Raw genomic sequence first — 10,777 nt, 5'->3', positions numbered from 1 at the left:
AAACTATAAACCCTCTTATCTCAGGAACAGGAGGACGTATCAAGAAACTGTAAAATGGTGTGTGATCAGGGCGCCCTGAGCTATTTAATAACAATGCAAACTCTTTTTTCGTAAAGTTCGTCAAAGGTCCTCTTTAAGGGTATGCTCACATTGGTAAAAAATGCTTTGAAAATACCACCTCAAAATCTGCTGTGTGGATTCTACTGTGTAAAACATTATACATGACCCTGCACTTTTTGTAGTTTTTTGAATTTTACGTACAGTATATGAACTGTTATCCAGAATGTACCGTATATACTCGAGTATAAGCCGAGTTTTTCAGCACGATTTTTCGTGCTGAAAACACCCCCCTCGGCTTATACTCGAGTGAACTCCCCCACCCGCAGTGGTCTTCAACCTGCGGACTTCCAGAGGTTTCAAAACTACAACTCCGAGCAAGCCAGGGCAGCCATCGGCTGTCCGGGCTTGCTGGGAGTTGTAGTTTTGAAACCTCCGGAGGTCCACAGGTTGAAGACCACTGCGGCCTTCAACATCATCCAGCCCCCTCTCACCCCCTTTAGTTCTGAGTACTCACCTCCGCTCGGCGCTGGTCCGGTCCTGCAGGGCTGTCCGGTGAGGAGGTCGTCCGGTGGGATAGTGGTTCCGGGCTGCTATCTTCACCGGGGAGGCCTCTTCTAAGCGCTTCGGGCCCGGCCTCAGAATAGTCACGTTGCCTTGACAACGACGCAGATGCGTCGTTGTCAAGGCAACGGCTCTATTCCGGGCCGGAAGCGCGGAGAAGAGGCGCCCCCGGTGAAGATAGCAGCCCGGAACCACTATCCCACCGGACCACCTCCTCACCGGACAGCCCTGCAGGACCGGACCAGCGCCGAGCGGAGGTGAGTACTCAGAACTAAAGGGGGTGAGAGGGGGCTGGATGATGTTGAAGGCCGCAGTGGTCTTCAACCTGCGGACCTCCGGAGGTTTCAAAACTACAACTCCCAGCAAGTCTGGACAGCCGATGGCTGCCCGGGCTTGCTGGGAGTTGTAGTTTTGAAACCTCTGGAGGTCCGCAGGTTGAAGACCACTGAGGGCGAATGATGAGAAGAGGATGATGAAGGGGGGGTGTGGGGATGATGAAGGGGGGGTGTGGGATGATTACAAGGGGATGATGAAGGGGGGATATGTGGGATGATAAGGGGATGATGAAGGGGGGATGTGTGGGATGATAAGGGGATGATGAAGGGGGATGTGTGGGATGATAAGGGGATGATGAAGGGGGGATGTGTGGGATGATGACAAGGGGATGATGAAGGGGGGGATGTGTGGGATGATAAGGGGATGATGAAGGGGGGATGTGTGGGATGATGACAAGGGGATGATGATGAGGATGTTAATGACGGGTCTGGATGATGACAGGGGGGGATGAGGTATTTCCCACCCTAGGCTTATACTCGAGTCAATAACTTTTCCTGGGATTTTGGGTTGAAATTAGGGGTCTCGGCTTATACTCGGGTCGGCTTATACTCGAGTATATACGGTATGCCAAGCACAGAGAAGCAGCAGTCAGGTTACTTTCTAGAGCAAATGCAAACACTTTCCATATACAGTATTCAGGCATTCAAGACACATGCATAGACATTGTTAAAGGTTTTATTGGGTCAGCCACCTGCAGATTTACTCTTCAAGGAGTTCTTTATGTACTGTACTATTACATTTCTAAGACATAATCGTCACCTATTTCAATCTGCCAGGGAAATATCTATAAAACGCCCAACAAGAAGGTACCACATATCAACCCATATCATTGCCGTATATATCTTTCCATGATTTCACAAAAATAAAAAGGCATACTCTGGCTGTTTCTCTACCTTGTATATTATGGTATAAAAGGAAATACAGTCTTTTCTTAAGTGGAATATTACTTTCGCTTCCATACAGAATATACATTTTACTCTGACAGCTGGATTGATGGGAGATTCCTTCGTACCACTGGATGCTGGCAGGTCTACTCTTTGGAGAATCTACAGGGACTCTTCTCTGCTGAAGCTTGGCATAGAATATAATGGAGATCCTCTTTTAATATCATATGATGTATGCAAGAAAGCCATCCATAAATGCAATGCAAGAGCTCTCAGGTCTTTGAAGAACTGGATGAGAAATGAATAGAGTTGCAGCTAGCTGATCCCTCCTTGAGATCCTTCCATAGCTAAAAAGTAAAGGAATTTTTATTTTTGCAGACTTAGCATAGAAGGGAAGGCTCCATTTGGATTAGTTTCATGTTTCTTTTCCTGAATAAATAACTTCCACAGGGTTTCTTTACAAGTGGTTTTATGTCCACAGTTGACTTTTACATTCGTGGAGTGAAAAGGTCAGCTGCGCCAAGGTTTTTCCAGCTGAAACATGACACATATTCAACGTCACAAATCCTTTTCTAGTGTAGGTCTTCCAGAATCATTATCCCAGACGACTACTTGTAGTGTTCATTCACATATTTACTGCACAGCTCTCGTGCTGCCAAAAAGATGGAGCCATGGAATGGAACAGAGGACCTTATTTTCAATGGTCACTTATGACATACCTGTTAAAAGAGTATAATAAAGTTAGTAAACTTGTCTACACATATATTACTAAGTCACTGTACATTTTAAGCATTTACCAAAATATTTCAATGAGCTTGTCCAGGGGTTCTGGTAGCACCAATGAACAGCTATAATCTGTGAGGTGTTCAATTTCCCTCCTGTGCTACCATAGAGTAAATAAGGAATTGCATTGTGCCCTTTAAAGGGGTCGTCCAACGACAGAAGAAAATATTCAGTGATTTTTTTTAATGTAAATGAATAACATTTACATTTTAAATACAATAACTTTACTTATGTCCCTTTCTGTAGTGCTGTGGGAGCCGGACAACCCCTTTTGTTATTGGACAACCCCTTAATATAAATGGTCTATCTGTGTAATGGATTCATATGCCAGGCCTACAGATAAAAAGAGAGGTGGAGAGTCATCAAAATTTGTGCAGAAGAAAAGTTGACCAGCTGCCCATAACAATCAATCAGATAATTTCTTTCATTTTTGAAAAAAGCCTCTAAAAAATAAAAGAAGCGATCTGATTGGTTGCCATGGGCAACTGGGCAACTTTTCCTCAGCACCGGTCTTGAAGAATCTCCCCCAAAGTGTTTATTTGTAGGTATTATTTGCCCAGCTACATTATGGAGGTTACCAATGTTTGCAAAATAATAAAATCATGTTTATCTCCTAAGCTCAAGAAATATGTTGTAGAGGCTGCAGCATGCATGCCTCTTCCCTCCCCCACCACTCCTTGCACCCCATGATTGACATACAAGATTCAGCCAATACCTATCCATGAATTATGCAGAGTAGGGAGGAATGGGGGAAGAAGTAGGTGTGCATACTGCAGCTCAACCTCTATTACTCTTGAGCTTAGAACAAAAGCATGATTTTATAATTTTGCAAACAGCCAACAGCTAATAATGAATGTCTGCTGCTCTGAGCATGATATATAGCTGACAGATTCCCTTTAACCTAACATTTTATTTCGTTTTCTTTGTCCACTAAGTATGGTTTACCCAACGCTTCCAAGAAGATGTCAGTATATTATGATAATTCATGCCAGAAGTGACTCCTATAAGACAGTAGTGTAGTGAACTTTCTTTATTCTTTGGCTCTTTCAGTGATCCAGAAAGGGCTATGTACATGATAAAACTAGTGTGTGTTGGTGCCTCTGAGACACCACTACTTAACCTATCTAAATGTTACTTATGTTGAAATTAACTTCACGAATTAGAGGAAGTTGCAAATGACTTTGGTTTGTATTAAGGATCGACCATTTAGTCACGAATATTTTTTACAAGAAAGAGCAGATGGAGTCTGAAAGCCAAAAAAATCAAGCAACACAGCTAAGTGTCTTACCAGTACATAGGCTACTGCACCTCTCTATAGAAACCTAACAAGTTCAACATGCACTCAAAGTATTTTAGATGCTTAAAATATAATGTAGAAAATTCACTTATGCTTGGCTGTTACATAGTAATATAGTGGCAGCTGGGAGGATTTTATCACTTCTCTCAAAGTAGCTTGCCCAGATGGAATGATCGTGACAGATACAATAAAATCAATGATCTGTATAGAGCAGTGTTTCCCAACCAGTGTTCCTCCAGCTGTTCCAAAACTACATCTTCCAGCATGCTCGGACAGCCAAAGGCACACTGATTGGGAAACAATGGTATAGAATAAAGAAAATGCCTTATCTCTCCTCTCTTAAATGGGCCCTGTCATTTGCAAAAACTTTTTATATAATGGATATAATAACATTTTATGTATATTTGCAATATCCATTGGTTAAAAAAATTGGGGGTGAAAAAATGCTCTATACTTCTTACCCCCATGGGTCCCTCCACTGTCCAGAACACTGTCTTGTCCCTGCAGCTATAGCCTGTGTGTCTCTATGACAAGACAAAAAAAAACTGAAGAGTGGTCGAGACAAGCAGGGCTTTGTGCATGCTCCCGACTTGTCAATCAGCCTGCTGTGTGAGTGGGGGGCGTGTCACAGAGCCTCAGTGCACAGAGCAGCCAGTTGTCAGCTCTGAAGAGTTAGGGAGGAAGTTCTCAAATGAGATTTGAGGACATTAGGAATTTAAGTTAATTTAAGTATTCAACCTTCTCTTCCTGTGCTCTAATTTATTGCACATATTGATGCTCATTGATGATGCTATGTAATAATTAGGGATTGTCCTTTCTCTTAAAATTGGACTTGTGTATGAGAAACAACCAACATGGCATTCTGGGTCCACATCATGACACGGTAACCAGGTTTTTGGCACAGACAATTGTTTCGGCTGCGAAATGCTGGGAATATGTAGGTTTGTAGAACAGCAATGAGTTAACAATCATTTCTAAACATACGTGGGTGGGAGGCGAGCCCTGTAAACAGAGAAGATTTATCAAAAAGAAAAGTCTGTTTATTACTAGTTCCCAAAGCAGTGCCTGTGACCCTTTCAACATTTTGGCAAGCTTTTAGAGCATTGTAATACTGCCTGGAAACATATGCTCAGCAAATATTCACTCACCAGTAATAAGAATTTAACAAGGAGAGTCAGATAAATTGTGTCCCAATATAAAGGGAGGGGAAACTATCAAGAACATTGTATTCAATGGCGATGACATCTTCACACACGTATGCGGTCCTAGATCATGGCTCTGAATGTCCTTTTTGGCAAGTTCACCAGTCACTCCTGGATAAAAGCCTTTTTGGTGAAATGTCTCGGAAGTGTGGTGGGTAACTGGGGTATGGGGCTGTTGTGTATTTTACTGTACTCTACATGCACTTTAATTGTTTGTTCACCTTGGTCATACCTTATGTAATGTTTTGTGCACTAGTTACTTTGTACTTGTTGTATATTTGGGTATATGTCTGTTTGTACTTTACATCGTACTATGATACTGTAGCCTGCATAGTTACCCAACTATCGGTACTTTTTCTCCAGTTTATACTGTGCATGTATTTGGACATATGCATTTTGTGACTCTTGGGACTTTTATAGAGTTTACTGTAATATTGTTATAAAATAAAAATGATATATATTTAACTCTATGGTCATTTTTGTTTTCTGTGTTTTTTTTTTTTCTAAATAAGTAATATGTTTACCAGTGTGATAGTATATTGCATGCTTATGTTATAGGGGTAAATTGGTACACTGTACTGTAACTTTAGAAACAAATTACATTATTACTCCATAAAAAAGAATTTAATTGTCGATTTTACCGTTAAAAGCACAAACATTTTCCTGCCTGATCTGACATTAGGTGTAGACAGATGCAACTATGTACTGAGTTATCAGGTTGATGAGGCATCTGATGCCCAGCGATTATCATGGCTGGGCCCTATTCATCAGAATAAGGAAATGAAGAATAATTTGGTTTTGCACTTGATAAAGTCATGTGCATGGAATCTGCACACAATATAGTCACACATAGTGGTCATGGACACTTTGAAGGAGATGTATCATCTGCAGTGTATTGGTGCACCAAACATAAATTAAGTTCTGCCCATTTTCGCAGACCACTTACTAAATCCAGTGGCTCTGTGGCTGCCATTGTGCCAGCACCTAAATATACACCATCTATCAAAGTGTTGTATATTTCTGCATCTTTAGTTTTTTTCAAGTTGACCCTAAAGTCACGTTTGAGAGGGGCCCCTGAGATGCCCCCTCCATCCGATATTGAGCCTTTATCCAGCCTTTCTCATGCCCCCTTGGTGTGAACAGCGTAAATCCTCCTTTTTGCACAGAAATGATGATCTTTAAAGGGTCTGCATCAGTGCTTCTTTGGGAGGTCACTGTGATATAATAGAGTCAGATAGCAGGATAGTATGTATAGTATAGTATAGTATGGGCAGTACAGTTGCCAAGGCAACCATATGACACCCAGCATGTTTGGTGTACGAGTCCCGTTAATCGGTAAAGGATTAATCATGCACAGATCTTGCTGGGCATCGTACGGTTGCCTCGGCAACTGTAACACCCAGCTAGAGCTGTGTCTATTCACACAGGTATTTGCAGAAAAAGCAGAAAACCAATGCTGTAAATATACTTTAAAGATGTTTTGGGGGCATTTTTGTATTGATGGCCTATACCTAGGACATGCAGCAACCCACAACACATAAACAGAGCTGAAAGCAGGTAGCTCAATACATTGTGTAGTGGTTGTACTAGGCCACTGAAGCTCAGCTCCATTTGAAACAAATGTTAGCACCCAACCAATCAGATATGATGACCTGAGGATAGGAAACAAAAGTCCTGAAAAGCCCCTTTAAAGGGAAAAAGAAATGTTTATACAGTTTTTGTGGTTAATGCATGTATATTTTTTCCCTTATAGTTTACCCAGGGACCTTAGCTACACCAAGAACTTGCATAAAGAAGTCTTTAAATTAGGAAGTTAGACAAAAATTATCCCATTAGGGAAGAGTTACCAATATTATTGTAGGATGCATGCATTTCTAAACTTAAGTTATCTGGTACACATTCAGTCTCAAAACAATGCTGTCTAGAAGAAGACCTGCAAGCTCATCCTGTCGGTCTGTGATAATACTACTCCATGACAGGGTACACATGTATTAAACTTTAGGACTGATAGAATATGATACCTTTATTTTTGCCTTGCATAGACTTTGCAGTCAATAAAACAACTGGTGCAATGACAAGTGATGTAAGGCGACAACTGATTAGTCAGGTGATATGCTGGAATTTTGAAAAAAATGGGTAAAAGTAAGGAATTGAGGGACTGGAGCCAAAAAAGACTTGGCTAGACCCCTGTCCAGAAGCAGTGCACTTCCAAAATGTCTGGTCTCCAAATATAGAATGGTTACATGACTGATGACCACTAGGGTGGCTTGTTTTTTTTTTTTTTTTTTCTCTGCTTGAATCCTAAGTTACCCATCCAAAAGGGCAAATCAGGTGCAAAGAAAAAGGGGCCAGCTTCCAGATCTTCACAAAAGGTAAGAAAATACATATATACATAATCACAACACACATAAAAAAACACATACTTATACACACAAACATAATAACAAAAAACAGTATAAACAAGGGAGAACCCCTTTAATAACACAGTGCCGGGGAGGTCTTTCACTTAATATCCATGCCATACGGTGTCAGTGGAGAGGACTGTGAAACTTGTGACAGAGGTGTCCACAGAGGTGAGTATGTGGTTAAGAGGTACGTCATCGACAAATTCTACTTTCTTATCCAGACTGGCCTTGCCGAAATTTGACCATGAAGGTAAAAAAAAATTTTTTTACACACATTTCAAAGCATATTTTCCATGTAAAACATGAAGTTAATGGTGAATTCAGATGATATTTTCCAATCACAACCACATCTTGTACGTGAATAGCCTTAATGGCTGAATAGCCTTTTTATCTCACAGAAGAGTTACTGTAGCATAAAATACTTGGCTATGACTTAAAGTTACCAGAAGAAACTGTGTTTTCCAGCTCACTATAGGTCAGAAATGCACATAATGGTCCCGGTCCTATGCCTAAGCTATTACAATGAATATGAGAGCGTGTGAGTATGTATGTGAATAAATGTGTATATATATATATATATATATATATATATATATATATATATATATATTGCCATAGTTCTGAATAATAGTCATGCAAAATACAAAAACAAATAATTATCTAATATAATGAGAATTTGCCCATTTCTTCTTATCAAGAAGCCAGTTCACAGACAAGGATCTGCTCCCACTGGCATATCGGACAGTTGTCCATGTAAAAAAAAAATAGCAACAGACACTGCCAAATAATCTTTCCACACCAAGACCTCTTATGTCTACCACAAATACAATAATATTACCATACTCTGCCCATATAGGGGTCACATAGCAGCACCACACTTGCACTCTTCCGGCCATAATCTCACTGTAGACCTCATATATCTACTACACATATCAATTTAACTAATACAACATCAATATAATGGTACATATTAGCACCACACTGGGCTCTGCAGAGTATACTGTTTTCATTCACTTTTCATTTACTTCTCCATTAGGCTCAGACCACCATGAACACTTCCTCCAGACACAACTTGTCTATGCTGATTTTGGTGCCCCCCTTAGTGAGCCACATGGTATTAGTGACCTCCTTAGTACCTCATACAGAAATACTGGCTCCTTTCTGCTCTTCATAGTAGTCCTGCTCCTTTGTGTCCTACACAGTACTGGTGCACCTTTACTCCCCCCTCCCCCTATCCACAGTAATGGTGCATCCTCATTCAGTAACAGTGCCTCAGCATTATTAATGTCAACTGCCTTTCACACAGTAATAGTGCCACCCACCCATAAAAGTTCCCCCTGTAAGTAATAATGACCCTTAGTACACCATTTCCGTAATGGAGCCCCCTTAGTTCCCACACTCAGTAAATATGTACCTATGCACCTAAGTGCTAACATTCTGTCACAGTTCTCCTTTAGTGCCTCCACCTTACTCAACAAGAATGCCCCCTTTGTGCTCCCACACAGCCATACTACCCCTTAGTGATCTACACTCTACTAACAATCCCTTATTGCCCCCTGTGGATAAGGAATAAGTGTGGCGTTGCTCAGAGAGAGGATCAGACAGTTTTGCATTCACTTCCAGGCAGTGGAAGAGAGAGGTGGTGTCTGGTAACTGTAAAATAAAGTATACTAAGCGATTGTCCAAGCTAGTGATTGTGTGTCTGCATACGAGAGTGTGAAGTATACAAGTGAGTGTAAGTATAAAAGTGAGAGGGTCTTAAAATTAAGGGACTTTAAATTAAGGAAGTTTAATTGAAGTATTTGATTGTTTTTTTTACTGTTCATTTTTGCAATCCCCAAATCTAGTATGGCCACCATGTTGGAAAAGGCAATCCAGTGTGCATCTTGCACAATGTATGCAATCCTTGAACAGCAGTTTGAGGGTGCATATTGTTGTGCGAGATGTGTGTGAGTTGTTCATTTGGAAGCCCAGATCCTGGATCTAGAGGAGCAACTGGCAACACTGAGACTCATTGACAACTTGGAAAGGAGTCTCCTGCTCACTGAGCAAGTACTCTGTGGGGTAGAGGTGGGGGAGGATAGTGGGACTGAGATGCAGGACACTCAGGCAGCTAGCTGGGTTACAGTTAGAAAACGGGGTAGAGGGAAAAGTGTCAGGGAGGCTAGTCCTGAACTGGCACACCCCAACAAGTTTGCCCGGTTGGCAGATGAGGGGGATGCAATTTCAGAGCTAGCAGTACTGCAGAAAGACTCTGCCTCTGACCACCAGGGGGATGTCTGCTCCAGTAAAGAGGGAGGAAGGAGTGCAGGGCAGGCCAGACAGGTACTGGTAGTGGGGGACTCAATTATTAGGGGGACAGACAGGGCGATCTGTCACAAAGACCAGTATGGCCGAACAGTGTGTTGTTTTCCTGGCGCTCGAGTGCGGCACATCGCGAATCGGGTTGACAGGTTGCTGGGTGGGGCTGGAGAGGACCCAGCAGTCATGGTACATATTGGCACTAATGACAAAGTAAGAGGTAGGTGGAGTGTCCTTAAAAATTATTTATCGGACATAGGCCGCAAGCTTAAGGCAAGGACCTCCAAGGTGATATTTTCTGAAATATTACATGTTCCACGAGCCACACCAGAGAGGCAGCGGGAGATTAGGGAGGTAAACAAGTGTCTCAGAAGCTGGTGTAGGAAGGAGGGGTTTGGGTTCATGGAGAAATGAGCCGACTTCACTGTTGGATACCGTCTCTACCGTAGGGACGGGCTGCACCTCAATGGGGAGGGTGCAGCTGTGCTTGGGGAGAAGATGGCTAGAAGGGTGGAGGAGTGTTTAAACTAGGGACTGGGGGGAGGGAACCTACAACATAGAGGGGGAAGATAGTGTAGATAGAGAGGGGGGACTTATTAATGTACTTGGGGGTGGAGCGGAGGGGTTAGAATAGTTAATAGGGATAGGATTCATAGGAAGAAAAAACATACACCTTTGAATTGCATGTTGACTAATGCCAGAAGTCTGTCCAATAAAACCGACGAACTGGAGTGGTTGATGTCTGAGGAAAATTATGACATAATGGGTATAACAGAGACTTGGTTGGACAATAGCTGTGACTGGGCAGTCAACATACAGGGTTATAGTCTATTTAGAAAGTATCGGACAAAACAGAAAGGGGAGAATTTTGTCTTTATGTGAAATTGAGTCTGAAGGCTGCACTGCGGGAGGATATATGGGAGGGAAAACGATAATATGGAGTCATTA

The 10,777-nt window shown here is 41.9% G+C and overlaps 1 protein-coding gene across 1 annotated transcript in view; it reads right to left on the bottom strand.

The window, feature by feature from the left end:
* Positions 1-1,415: 1,415 nt before the first annotated feature.
* LOC130358862 (twist-related protein 2-like) overlaps positions 1,416-10,777 on the bottom strand; it is a 50,684-nt gene continuing 41,322 nt past the window's right edge. The window contains exon 2 of the mRNA XM_056562757.1: positions 1,416-2,560. The gene's annotated coding sequence lies outside the window, so the exon portion shown is untranslated. The remainder of the gene's footprint in view (positions 2,561-10,777) is intronic.

Source organism: Hyla sarda, chromosome 2, assembly GCF_029499605.1.
Source record: "Hyla sarda isolate aHylSar1 chromosome 2, aHylSar1.hap1, whole genome shotgun sequence".
Taxonomy (NCBI): domain Eukaryota; kingdom Metazoa; phylum Chordata; class Amphibia; order Anura; family Hylidae; genus Hyla; species Hyla sarda.
The sequence above is the reverse complement of the archived record's forward strand: the minus strand, read 5'-3'. Positions and strand labels throughout refer to the sequence as shown.